The sequence below is a fragment of the Macrobrachium nipponense genome, chromosome 2 (assembly GCF_015104395.2).
Source record: "Macrobrachium nipponense isolate FS-2020 chromosome 2, ASM1510439v2, whole genome shotgun sequence".
NCBI lineage: Eukaryota > Metazoa > Arthropoda > Malacostraca > Decapoda > Palaemonidae > Macrobrachium > Macrobrachium nipponense.
In genome coordinates this window covers 71,500,114-71,515,054 of record NC_087201.1, presented here as the reverse complement: position 1 = coordinate 71,515,054, position 14,941 = coordinate 71,500,114, and the positions used below count along the sequence as shown (strand labels likewise).

The following is a 14,941-nucleotide window of genomic DNA, read 5'->3' as shown; positions in this document are numbered from 1 at the left end:
ATAAAAATAAGGGGACCACATCACAAAGATCAGTATATACAATCAATTGTGGGTGACCCTAGCAAAAAAATAAGGGACACCCACTAAACCATCACAAGAGCAGCTAAGACTCAAGGGTAGACGTAGATGAACAAGGTAGGTATAGACAAACTGTTGGCTGAGATAGGTAGAAAGGAGATCTGGATCTTCAACTCAACTACTAAGCAGAGTCGGGGGAAACTATGTTACCCGCCGCAACTGCTGAAAACTTCAAAGATTCCAAAGACTTTAAGTAGTGACGCTTAAATACTGTCGGCGATTTCCATCCAGTATACTTTTTCAAGTCATCAAAATTCATGTGTTGAAAGTAGTTAATTGAGGTGGCTACTGCCCTGACATCATGAACCTTGGGGAAGGATTCAGGGTTAGCTTGTTTAATAAAGTATAGGATCTGTTGCCTTATACCTTTAATTGATAAAGTACCACCTTTTTCTCTTCTAAAGAGAGGACCCGAAGAGGATGAGGATGTCCTGGACAGAAAGGCTCGTAAGGTCGTTACTGGACAAAGAGAAAGATCTTGAGGAAGGGGTATAACCTTCCAAGGTTCCCACCTCAACAAAGGATCCTCATTTTTTGCTAAAAAGCTGCGATCCGGAGAAAGCAGAACTTCTCCTGAGGGAAGAAATTCTACATGATTCGCATCTCTGGATAACGCCGACAGTTCTGAAATTCTAGCTCCTGAAGCCAAGCTTAATAAAAATAATGTTTTTCTTAAGAGCATTATAAATGAACATGTCGTGTTATTTGTATCTGAAGCCAGCTTTAGAACATCATTTAAAAACCATGACACTGACGTAGGCCTTACTGAAGGTCTAAGTCTAGCACAAGCCTTGGGAATAGACGAAAAGTAAGAATCTGTTAAGTCTGTGTTAAAACCCAAGGCTGACTTGTTTGTCGTAATGGTACTAGCTGCTAAACCTTTTTCAAATAAGGATCTGAAAAAGGATATAGCTGAATTGATTGTCATGATTTTAATGTCTGCTTCTCTCAGGAAGGATGCCAACTTTTTAACTGCAGCATCATACTGCCTTAAAGTTGAATCTCTTTTATCTGATTCCAGGAAAAGAATATTTCGTGGATCGATATTTGCATCTCTCTTGGCCGCAAACTTCATGAAGTCCATAAAGTTAGGGTTTTGAGAATTCCTGAGGAAGCGAACACAGTCTTCATTTGTACTGACTGGGAGAGCCTGGGATTGGGAATTCGAAGAGGACGAAGACCCAATTCCAGAATCAAAGGGTACCAGTTGCTCTTCGGCCAGTCTGGAGCTACTAGAGCTACTTGACCCTTGAACGTCCTGAGTTTGTTCAGTACTTTCAGGAGAAGATTCACCGGAGGAAAGACATAAATCTTCTCCCAGTTGTTCCAATCTATGGACAGGGCGTCCGTGGCATAGGTCAGAGGGTCCAGGTTGGGAGCCACATAACAGGGAAGTTTGTGGTTCGTTTGAGATGCAAACAGATCTACTTGCAGGCCTGGTACCCTCCGGAGAATCCATTGGAACGAACTGTTGTCCAGTGACCATTCCGACTCCAGAGGAACTGAACGGGATAGAGCATCTGCTATGACGTTTCTCACTCCAGCTATATGGGTGGAGGAGAGGTGCCAACTGAACTTGTCCGCCAGGGAAAAGATGGCTACCATGACATGATTCAGGTGTCTTGACTTGGAGCCTCCCCTGTTTATACAATGGACTACCACTGCGCTGTCCAGAACTAACTTTATGTGAGAGTTCTTTGGCGGATGTAACCTCTTCAGAGTCAGGAACACTGCCATTGCTTCCAATACGTTTATGTGAAGCTGGCGGAACTGAGGTGACCATGTTCCCTGAACTTTCTTGAACTGAGAATATCCTCCCCAGCCGCTTAGTGAAGCGTCTGTGTGGATAGTAATTCCCGGAGGAGGAAACTGAAGGGGTACTGATATGGACAGGTTCTTTAACTTTGTCCAAGGGCGCAGACGATTCCGTAAAATCTGTGGAATTGATGATAACTTGTCCCTGGATCTGACATTTGCTCGTGAGCGCCAGATCCTGGTTAAGTCTTTCAGTTTGGCTTTCATCAAGATGTTTGTCACTGAGGCAAATTGGAGGGAACCCAGGATTCTTTCCTGGTTTCTCCTTGAAGCATATTTGTACTTTAGAAATTGTTTCACTGACTTCGCTATTTCTTTCCTCTTGGCTGATGGAATCGACAGAGTATGGGAGGATAGATTCCATTGAATGCCCAGCCATTGAAAGTTGGACTCCGGAGTGAGTCTTGACTTTGCTCTGTTTATCTGGAACCCCAGATACTCCAGGAATTGAATGACTTTCATTGTGGCTTTGCGACATTCCTCGACTGTTGGAGCCCAAATCAACCAATCGTCGAGATACGCTACTACCATTATCCCTTGAGACCTCAGTTGTTGGACGACTACTTCCGCCAACTTCGTGAATACCCTGGGTGCTACATTCAGACCGAAGGGAACTACCTTGAAGGAGAATGATTGATCTCCCAGCTTGAAGCCCAGGTAAGGGCGAAAGTGTCTTGCAATAGGGATATGATAGTATGCGTCTGTAAGATCGATAGAGGTGGTGACGGCCCCACGGGGAAGTAAGGTCCGCACCTGCGAGATAGTCAGCATTTTGAACTTGTCGCAGCGAATGGCCAAGTTTAAGCGGGACAAGTCTAAGATTACCCTTCTTTTTAGTGAGCCTTTCTTTGGTACGCTGAACAAGCGACCCTGAAATTTTAATCTGTTGACTCTCGCTATTGCTCCTTTCTGGAGGAGCTCCTCCGCATACTCCGTCAGTTCTTTTGATGGAAGTTGAAGGAATGGTCTGGGTGGAGGAGGATCTCCAATCCAACTCCAACCCAGGCCCTTCGACACAATGCTTTGTGCCCATTTGCTGAATCCCCACCGATGCCGGAAGAGAAACAGCCTCCCTCCTACCTTGGAGATCTCACTGCTGCTGGGTCGAGTGACCTCGTGGCCCCCACGGAAGTGTTTTCCCCTGTTGAGTGACCTTCCTGATCCTCTCTGACGAAAGAAGGGGAGAGGGGTTTCTTCATCCATCGTAAAGATGGTGAAGGGACTCTTAAAGGCTTGAATTCTAGTGTTTGTGCAGTCCATTTCTTCCAAACACCTGAGCCACTCCCTTTGAGCCTGGTCCCGGGAGTAAAGTACTGTCTCCCTCGGGACCTTATCCTCCCTAGTCATGGCTGCCTCCGTTAGCCTGGCGTAGCCAATGAATGGCGATTGGAGGTTCTCCGGATAGAACTCGAAGTCCTCAATCCTTCGAGTGCCGCACTCCGGGATGGAGATAAGTCCGTCCTGGAAAGGGGCGTATGAAGCCACTCTCCAGGGGTTGTTCATTGAGAACGGAGGCAGAGAATCATGAGGAGGAAGCTGTACCAGGCCAGCACCGAATGCCGGAGGAGTAGCCAGAGGGGCCTGATTGAGCCCGGCTATTATGTTGTCCTGGGTTGTGATCCTTTCGGATAACCGGGAGAACATCTGCTCCATACTATTCCTCAAAGAGCCTACCAAGTCCCCCATGTGCTGCATCAACCCAGCGTTGGGATCCAGAGCCGGAGCCGATGTGGAGGTGGAAGGATAACTCGGCAGAGGTACCAAAGGGAGAGGAGAGACCGCTGGCTCCGCCGGAGTACGGGGCCTCTCCTTGGAGGACCTGCTCTTTGAGGACCTAGAGCTAGAAGCCGAAGCTTTAGCTTTCTCTGCTCCGGGATTTGTAGCCGAAGACTTACGAGACGATGACGCCGACGAAGTCTTTTTGGACGACGACGACGTCTTCGTAAGGGTTTTTTGTACCCTTTGGCCCTTGACTTTGGGTTTAACCGAAGCACTAGGAGTAGAGTATTGGAGCTCAGCTCCTGTAAAGCCTTGGAAGGAAGCTGGAGAAGTAGCGGGAGAAGAAGATCCAGTGGCGCCCAAGGGAAGCCCTTGGGCGTCCAACGTACCTACCTCGACCAACAGGTCGTCAACACCTACCATTGGTTCTACATTTAGGTCTAACGTCGCGACTTCCGCAGAGATATCCTGGCCTGGTTCCTTCATGGATGCAGCGACCTGCTGCTGGATTGCTGTCATGGTCGGGGCTGCTTCCGCCGGGTCGACGTACCCTGTCGACTTGCCGCCGGGGAACAGCAGGACAGCCATCCTCTTCTCAAGAATGTAGGGCTGTCCCTTGGCGGCGTTTTTGCCGAAGCCGCCGACCCAAGCCCTCAGGGTTGCAAGGGCGGTCTCTCTAACAACAGCAGCCTGCAAGAGAGGGCATCTATTAGTTTAAGTTTAAAGTTGAAGATCAACCTTAAACTAAAACCAAGCTTAAACCTACAATATTTGGGGATGTATTTCACAACATATAAGGAACTTAAGCTTAAAAGAAATCATTAAAATTAAACTTAAGATATAGTACAGTATTTACAGTCTATATATACAGCTGGAAATACTTACCCCGTCCAAGAACTGACCCACAAGATCATAACAGATCGTACAGGTCTCATGATACCAGACCTGCAGATTCCCATGCGGAAAGTGCAAGTCCGCGCACGGAGCGTGGGACCTACAGACTTCGTGTCCGCAGGGGTCCTGGAGCATGGCGTTGCATCCTGGATGCTCACAGTTGGTGGTCTGTAAGTGGAAGGATACATGAGTACCATAAAAGACATCACTTACAGGGCTAATTTAGAACTCCGATGCATGCCGGAGAGTGAAAAATTTTTGGGCATAACCCCTCCCCTATCGCCTGAATAGGCTATAGCTCCGTTGTGAGCCGGCGTATAAAACATGGGCAAGGGAGGGACCCAGCTTAAGCTAGCTTAAAATAAACTTATGATAGACTTAAGCATAAAATAGCACTAAATTCCGGAAACGATTTCGAATCGCGGTGGTATCCGTCTCCCCAGTGTGCCGAAGAGACGGGGTGGTTAGACAAATGAGACCAACTGCACGCCTGAGGGCCGCCCGCAAGCGGGATACCAGCTCCCTCCCTCGTAATCGACGGAGCTCCGGTAAGAAAAATAGAGCACCGACAACCCGGGGAGGGGCGAGAGGGCGAAACAGAACTCGAGCCTACAGCGGGGCAACGGAGCAACAAAGGAGGGGGGAGGCCAACCCCCCTACTTCGTCACAATGGAGCACCGTGAAGCAGAGAGACAAGGTCATACCCAGTCCCACGCCTGTCCAGCCTCCCCTACTCCCTCCGCGTAGGGAGAGAGGGAGACAGGCCCGGATGGAGCGAGCAAGGACAGACCTCCCTCCCCCCAGCTCTATGGGAGAGCGGGAGGAGGGCAGGGTGACTGGGACGGGCGTCTGGCTGTATCGCGATCACAGGGTGACCACGAAACGATAACACGATAAAACAACGAAATCTATAGCCTAGGATAATGCAACCAAACTGATCAGCGAGATGCAACCGTAGATGCAATAAAACTGATAAAAAGGAAGCAACAAAACTAATGGGGACCATGATATAATAAACCTAGGCTAAGATAACGTACCAGACGCCCTAGGCTAACCAAAATCAAATAAAATAATTAAAATAATTAAAATAACACCAAAGTAGGGGAAATAAAAATAGTAGGAGAAAAAATCCAGGAGTGGACGACTAACCCGAGAGAAAGTCTACCACTCAAAGCTAGCCTGGGCCGATACTAAGAGCTATGGCTAGGGTCTGGATAGAAGAGATAATGCCTAAGCAAGGTAAAGAAAGACATGCATGCATGACATAAAACCAATGCAGGCTGGATCCCCTAACATAATATTCATAAACAGGTCTAGAGACGTATAAAATAAAGGGAAGGTTCTAGGTATGGAAGACCAAGAACGAACCCGCCACGGGGCAGAGCAATGCCGCCATGCTTCCGACCAAGAATCCGCATTTATACCTAAAAAACGGCAAATACTGACTCAAGGTAGGAAAAAACTAAGTAGGAACCTTTCGGAATACTTAACTTAGCTGATGCGATGGCTGAACGCTCCATAATATCCGAAAATCCTCGAAAAAGGCACGAAAAAACACAGAGAGATAAAAAAATCAACGTCTCACGGGCCGTCTAACTTAAACGATGGCCACCAGAGGTGCGGCAGTCCCTAGCGTGGGTTGGAGTAGTAGTAGTTGCTGCCCCGTTCTGTGGGTCGGCTCTCCTCTTGTGGGGTTTTGTTGTGGGAGATTTCTATTGGCAAGAGGTTCGTGGTAGTGGTCTCACTCGCCCTAGTGTTCATACCGACGCCCTCCTTGAGGGTGAGCGAGTCAGTTATACTGACCTTTTTCTTTATTTTGTTTATTCTCTGGTATTTGTTAGATCATTTACCTTAGAAATAATGGATTAAAGGATTATTTCGCGCAGCGACACGAACTGAGCCCAGAAAAGTTATATTAAGAGTGTAAAGAAATGAAACAGTGCATTATATGCAGTAAAATTTTCAGAATGTTATTTTTTCTGTGTACGATTTACGAGCTATTTGGTGAAAATGGCGCCCAGCCGGCTGAGGGATGGAGGGAGGAGAGACGGGAACCCTTTGAGGAAACCGAATTGGTTGCGGTAGGCAAAGATTGATAACAAAATCAATTTTATTCACACATTAGTTACAAGGATAATCAAAGGAATCGATAAGGTGTGTATCAGAGAGAGCGAGATGAGTAATCAGCGTGTTTACACTTGGCTCTTAAGTGCACAAAAGAGAATAATTATGCCACAATACATCAACTTACTGTTAGCAAATGGCAGACTTTTAAAACAAACAAGGATTTTGCAAACAAAAAGTAATAAGTCAAGAATGCAAGAAAAGGAAGAGAGATGAAATAACTTTTCACAAGAAAGCCATTTAAACAAATAATTGAAGGTATGCAGAAGCTTGAAAGTGGTGCCAGTTTGTTTATTTCAGAGCTGGGTTTTTTTAAAGCAGTAAAAATTTGTAAAAGGCAGTTGTCACTAGATAGGTATTTTACCGTTACAAAAATAAAAGTGATTTGGGCAGATCGAGTGTAGGTGAAAGAAATGGGCGAATAATCATCCCAGTCTAGCTGATAAGTCAGTGGGAAGCAAAGCCCCTCTCTCTCTCTCTCTCTCTCTCTCTCTCTCTCTCTCTCTCGTCTCTACTCTCTCTCTCTCTCTCTCTCTCTCTCTCTCTCTCTCTCTCTCTCTCTCTTCTTGGTGATGTCTCTCCGATTCCCAACCGCAGTGGAGTTCCTCTGCTCAACTACATCCATCGTTACCATTTAACCCGTTGGGATACAGGTGGTGCCACACACATCCGGGGGGGCACTCTTGATCATATCCTTACATCTGGGCTCGTGGCATCACATGTCTCCTGTCATTCTGTTCCCTCGCTCTTTTCTGACCATGTTGCCTTATGCCTACAGTACACAATACAGACTCATCCAAGTGACCCCTATCATCGTACCCGCATCACCATTCCACCCAAGTACTGCCCAACATATGTTTCATACATCTCCTCTGTCCTACCTACCTTTGATAAACACTCCAGAACACCTGTATAATTCTTTGGTAAAAGCTACCCATGACTTCTTTCAACTATATATTGTCAGACCTCACATTAAAAGTCATCTTGTTGCCCATGCCTGGACCTTAGATCAACGCATTATGCAAGCAGAGAGAGTTGCGGCTGATGCTGGCCTTGCCTTTCAGACACAACCGACACCTAATCATCTACTTCAATATCAGCAGGCGAGGGATGATTTAGTTGCTCTCCAGAAGTGTGTCTACACTGAGTCATGGTATAAATACACTGACCTAATTAACCACTAGACTAGCGTTGGGACCATGTGGCATCTCATCAAAAGGACTGTCAAGAAAAAAACCACATGTGCACTTCATCACAGTCCACAAGCATGTGCCCAGGATCTCATCACTACTTGGTCAACCCAGTCACAGTCCAGTAATCTCCCTGTTCAAATTCAAGAAGCACTTTCTTCCCAGAGCAATTTATGCAACCTTCATCTGATGGCTGCATTGTTGGAATCAGACAAGGAGGACAAAGAGCTGATCACCGAGGATGAGCTGCGATGTGCTGTTATGGGAAAAAAAAATTCTGCTCCTGGAGATGATGGCCTTACTTATCAAGTGCTTCGTCTCCTCCAGAAGGTTCCTGGAAATCCTCTTCTACAATTGTATAATCTTTGCTACCAACATGGATATGTACCTGCTGGCTGGACCATTAGCACAATTATTCCTATCCCAAAGCCTGGAACTGATAAATATCGGCCTATCTCCCTCACCTCATGTTTTAGTAAAGTGTTTGAGCGTATATTACTAACCAGGCTAATGTACCGGTTACAAGAAAAACTTTCTCCCCATTTGTATGGCTTTCTTCCACAGAGGAGTACTCATCACTGTTTAGCTGAACTCTACTCCCGATTGTCCTCCAACAGTGTAGTTGCCTTCCTTGACCTCAAAAGTGCTTTTGATATAGCCAACAGGGATATCATTCTTGATCAGCTTGTCGAATTTGGTGTCAGAGGAAACCTTCTGAAGTGGATAAACGGTTATCTCAGTAACAGAAAATCACGTGTTTTTTTTTAAAGGTACATGTAGCTCTTATGGAAATTTTGAGCTTGGCACACCTCAGGGCGGTGTATTGAGCCCATTTCTTTTTAATATTCTTATGCACCGTGTACTGTCTCTCCTCCCTGCTATCCCTGGAACCACTGTAACCTGCTATGCTGATGATGTCTGCATCCACTCCACTACCCCTCAAGACCTTCAAGACTTCTACAGGTCCTGTACCTCCTGTGGCCTCATACTCTCCCCAGAAAAAAGCAGAATCTTCTCTGCCCGGAATCTCCGAGACCTGCCAGAGTTCATTATGGGTGGGAATATTATACCTCACTGCACACAGTATACATATCTAGGTGCACCAGTCAGGATCACCCCTGCTATACCTGCACGACAATGAATCCACCCCATGGTGAAAAACCTTCTTGATAGACTGGAGCCTCGCTTTACTCCCATCAAGTGGCTTGCCACCAGGGCCACAGGTATATCTATCCCCGTGGCTAAAACCCTCTATATCCTCTTCCTAAGGTCAGTTGTTGACTATTTATCTCCTGCTCTAATTCAATTACCCAGACAGGCGTTACAACCTCTAGAACTGTTCCAAAATAGAGTAATGAGGTTTATCCTAGGATGCCCTCCTTCCACGTGGATAGTCAACATGCAGACCGAACTCATGTTACCTCCATTAATAGAGAGAATTTATGCCAATGTAACTTTGTTTTCTGTTAAATGTCTACACTCTCCACAATTTACTCCAAACTTCTCTGCTGTCCTCAGAGCATCACTTGACGAAGATGCACCAAGACCTCAACTCCGGCCAGGGGGCCATAACCTAGTTAGGGCAGTATGTGAAAATCTTCGACACCTTGATATCGGTGTACCTGAGCAAGCAGTCATCCAAGATTTGCCACCATGGCGGGTTCCTATTCCTGCTGTCACTTTCACACCAACCTCTAAAGATGCCCATACCAGTCTACAGAAGCAGCTGGTTTTGGAAACAATATCCAAAGTGTCAAGTTTAGTTCCTGCAGGACACCACATCTACGTTGACGGCTCAGTACAGGCAGATGGAAGTGCAGCATGTGCTATGTTCTCCCCCACTTTAAAATCTCCTGAGGGTGGGTGGCATGGTCGCAGGTTGCCAAACTCATCCAGTTCCACTTATTGCAAACTTCAAGGTATATGGGATGCAGTAACCCTACTTGTTAGAAGAAATGTGAATGGATTGGTGATCTGTGACTCCAAATCTGCACTCCAGGCACTGACATCTTCTAGGCCCAGCTGTGGCCGTGTTGTGCGAGACATATTGTGTCAACTCGTTGCTGCTTACAATGCCTCGCTTGTCTTGTCCTTCATGTGGATGCCCTCCCATATTGGGCTTGCTGGGAATGACATGGTGGACAGTCTTGCTAAAGCTGCCTGCACGCTGGACCTTGATGACAGAAATGTTGAGCCCTCACTTCGCTGCCTTAAACATAGACTATATTCAGCCGCTTTTGCCTGTACAGTACAGCGTAGGGATGCAGAGAGGGGCACTAGTGTTTCCATACAACATCATGATAACTTTCTACAGAGCCGTCACAAGTACCGGCGACGTGGACTCATGGTGCGTAGGCATAATGTCGTAAGTGCCAGGATAAGGTTGGGATATCGTCCTGTGTGGCAGGTTGGACAGACACTAGATATACCACACTACACCTCATGTAAACTGTGTAACCTTGCTAATGCCAATAACCTTGAACACTACTGCCTTCATTGCCCCACTGTCAGAAATCTGTTACCTCAAGGACAAAATTTACTTCAAACCTGCCAATATTTACTCAAAGATGACCACCTAGACGTAGTTTTGACTCGTCATCCTCACTTTGGTGGCTGCTAAACTGTCTGTTGCATTTGTTGTGATAATAGAATACGATCTCATATATGTTATTTTGTAACTGATATGCCAATGATTCAATGCTGTAATTTTTTTTTTCTGTTGATTTCTGATGTACTGTATGTAACTGCTAATATGTAACTTTGTTTGACGTCTTTGGGCGCAATAAATTTATTAAATAAATAATCTCTCTCTCTCTCTCTCTCTCTCTCTCTCTCTCTCTCTCTCTCTCTCTCTCTCTCTCTCTCTCTCTCTCTCTCTCTCTGACTCGAGCAAGCTTTTTTTTTACTGTATTGTATTTGATTGTTGTCATGTTTTATCATTATGTTAAATTTATTGTGAAATAACATTTTTTTGTGTGAATTGGTACTGCTTTTACATACATATTATAGTAAAGATTTTACTGTCTCATCTCTCCTCAACAATGCCACAACACACAATAACTTAAAATCATTCATTATTCCTCAAAAATATAAATGCCCCCTCCCTCTACCTCAAGTTAGCTGTTATCACTGCAATGATGAATGATTTTGTTAGTTGTTTATGCTAAATTTTAATGTGAAAAGCTTTGTTCTTTCATTTGCTATTTTGTTAATATTGTTCAACTAGACCATCTCACTTGGCACACCGAACAGTGGCTCAATATGGTTAAACTATATATTGTAAATGAAAAAAAATTTTAATACTTTTTAACTTGTAAGAACTAGTAGGCCGTTGAATACAAGTGTAAACAAGATAATCAGTCAGTTTGAAGTACGAGCACTTGTTCGACAAACAATACAAAAGTTTCTCAGAGATTTTGTTAGAAAAATGGAAAGTTCAATTTAAGAAACATTCGTCAAATGAGGTACCACTGTACTTTATAGAATGTGGCCTTGTGATGTTGGCACTTCCCATAAATGAAAATATTAGGTAATGCATTTATAAATTAAGAGAGAACACATTTCTATTCATTGGATTATACTGTAAATTTTATGGCATATTTTTTACAAAATAGTTCCAGTGCACAAATCAGCCTTTTAACTGTAATACTTAGATAGTTATTGTAAAATAAGCATAATTTTTTCTTTTTGCCATTTTCTCAAAACTTAGTTTTTTCCAAGAAAAAATACATTTGTATAACTCCAAGAAGACTGGACCAAATTCAATGAAACTTTTACAGTGTAGTATGTATAACTATATATCTTGTGTAGAGCGAAACTGATTTTGGAGTGAAACTTTTTTTTTTATTGCAAATTATTTTCAAAAAGTGACGTCAGAATTTTTTCAAATGTAAAAAAATTAACTTAGAAGTTGAATTTCTAACTTTTTATCTTTGTAGAATTTAATTATTATTAGTAGAAGAAGTGTTAAAGATTTAAAGCAAATCCCTTTTATCATAAGTTGGCTATAAGCACTTACTTTATAACAGGATCTTAAGGCATTGGTGCTCCCCCTTAAGACTGGTTGGATTGAGTAGCTACTTGCATCTGTGCCCAATTTAGCCTGAGCTGTTGCCCTGTAGAGGTGGAAGGGAGAGAAGCCAGTCACTCTACCTTTCAACCCCAGCCTTGCACTCTACAAGTATACCTTAGACAAAATATTTTTCTGCCCTTATGGAGCTGGATGAATAAAGAACCTGTTGAGCAGCCTCTATAGGTCTCAGAGACAAGATGTCTAGGCTCCTATGGATGATGCTTCTCAAATAGATTGGGGTAAAATTGGCCTAGTGCTTCAGACACCAGCCGTCAATACCTGTCTTACTGAAAAGTTAGAAAATGCCAAGGATGGTTCCACGCCTTTTAATTCTGTAAGTTTCTGCCCAAACTGAGTGACAGTCTGCCTTGCCAGAGGCATTGTAAGATTGTTTGATGAAGCAAAGAGGTACCAATGCTCTGGTGTAAGAGGTCAAGTCCTACTTAGGTCGTAGCCATGGTTTGCAAGTACAAAGAAACCTCTTGTCGGGACTACCAGTAAATCCCAGAGAGAGGAAAAAGAAGGCTCATATATCTCTTGTCAGAAACTGACATGTCTTAACACCTTCCACTGTGCTTGTATTTTCTAACGTAAGCTTTTTAAGTAGCTGTGTATGCCACATACAGCTTTTATTGTCTTGCAAACTTCTTCACACATTAGTCTCATAACAAGAACTTGATCCTCTCATACTTTTCCTTGTCTAAACTCTCACTTTCTACCTGTATCAGTCGTTCAGCCATTTGTTACATTTTTTCATCCAAAATCCTACCAAACATTTCTTCTTTATTATTTATTGTGCCTGTATATTAAAGAACAATTAATCCCTTTGCCCATTCCTTCAGAACCTTTTCAACCATAAATACCTTACAGAACCAGGTCAGCCACTGACACTCACCTCTTTACTATAGCATTGCACTTATAATCCTATCAAGTCCACTTATGTCAAGTGAACTTATAATCCTATCAAGTGGTAAAAGTGAGGTTATTGTGCCCAGCAAGGAGGGAGGAGATGACAGTTCATTTGTTCAAGTCAGAAGAGGGCTAGATTTACTGGTAGAGGATTTGAAATAGTACTTAAGAGCTACTGGAAGCCAGGAGGGAGGGAGGGTATGAAGCTGAGGTTGAAAGAAGGATAAAAGCAACTTTGAGCAAATGGAGGGAGGTGGCAAGGATAATGTGTGACAAAGGAATACCAGTTAAACTGAAAATATGAGATAAGAGATCTGTTGTACTGTAATCAGACCAGTAATGTTGTATGGTTAAAAAACATGTGGAGTTAGGAGGTAGGAAGAACAGAAGCTTGAACAAACAGAAAGGATACTAAGGTAGACTTTGAGGATCTCGCTTCATAAGAGGCTGGAAAATGCAGAAATTAGAAGTTTAGAGGTGGCAAAGATTAGTAATATGATAAGAGTGTCAAGATTGATATACAGTGGAACCACAGTATTCATATATAATCCGTTCCAGAACCTCCCACAAAAACCAAAACAATAATTCCCATAAGGAATAATGTAAATAAGTGCCTCAGTGGCGTGATCAATATGGTCTTGACCTGCCACCTTGGTAGCCGTGAGTTCGATTCTCGGGCATGCCATTAAGGTGTTAGAGATGAGTATTTCTGGTGATAGAAGTTCACTCTCGAAGTGGTTCGGAAATCATGTTAATCTGTTTGTCCCGTTGCTGAATAACCACAGGTTCCATGCAATGTAAACACACCATACAAACAAACAGTGTAAATAAAATTAATGCATTCTAGACCCCCAAAATTATTAACAGAATACATTTTATGGAGAATAAACAGTTTTACATACAGAAAACAATGAGAAATAAATGAAAATGACTAAAGTGAATAGATAAACTTTTAGCATCACTCGTACCCTTACGTAAAACACCTGTTAAGTATGGAAGACGGAGAGGAGGGAAGAGATTATTGTTTGGAAGGGGAATCTCCCTTCAGAAGGACTTCAGTTATCAAGGACCTATCTGGGGTTACTTCTCTTTGTTTTTTGCTGGCATTATCTGAGGTTACTTTCCCACTTCATTTTTTACTGGCACTAGCATGAGCTTGAGAGTTACTGGACCCGTCCAGAGACATTTGTTTCTGCCCTTTTTTATAAATTTGCCTAAAATTAACACAGCGTCATCATGGAGACAGATTACAACTTCTTTGTTGGGATGATAATTCTCCACAAAATTTTTTATATCATTCCACTTTGCAAATGAACTTAATACCTGAAGTTGGCACATTATGTGTGCCCATTTGTTTTCTGAATTTTTTTAACCAGCCTCTGGTAGCCTTAAATTCACTAACAGCAATACTTGTAGCCATTTTCTCACTGACATGGCATGCAACTTCCTCCAACACTTTGCTTTGAGTTCTTTCTTAAATTCTATAGTGTTTCTCGCCTTATTTACAGAAGGGCTAGCACCTAGAACTTTCTTTGGCCTCATGATGGCTTATTTAGTAGTTGCACTAGAGTAAAAAAAAAAAATAAAGCACAAAAAGCACAAAAACAGGGAACACAAAAGCTTGTTTGGGCGCTCGATACGGGGGCCTGGTCACACTGGGCCACGTGTAGTATGAAAACCGAGGTTTGACAGTACAGTATATGGGCATGTGGTAAGAATGAGTGCAAAAGGAGTGAGGAGGACTAGGGTGGAACCTCTTATGAGAAGTCAAGAGGGAGGCAAAAGATTTGATGGAGTAATAAAGTGAAGGATTGTTGGGAGAAAAAGTATTTAGTGAAGGAAGATGCTTGTATACATCACTCAACCTACCATTAAGCATAGGGGAAGCTGTGGGTGTGAAATGGAGATGTTAGCAGTATTTGAGTTGGAGCATGCAATGTTGGAATCTTCCAATTCTAGACTGATGAAATCCTGTGAAACTGGAATTTTTTGCATTACAGAATAAGGCTTATGATTAATGGGATTGTGTGAAAAAAAAAGAATGGTACTGCATTGTTGTATTTAGAATGATTTCTCTACATTGTAGGCACAAACTTGAACCTTGAAGCATTTTAAAACTGATACTGTATTTGCAAATTTT

General features: G+C 43.3%; 1 protein-coding gene across 1 annotated transcript in view; it reads left to right on the top strand.

Annotated features, from left to right (window-relative positions):
• LOC135221209 (membrane-bound transcription factor site-2 protease-like) overlaps nt 1-14,941 on the top strand; it is a 209,759-nt gene that overhangs the window by 153,942 nt on the left and 40,876 nt on the right. The window lies entirely within an intron of this gene.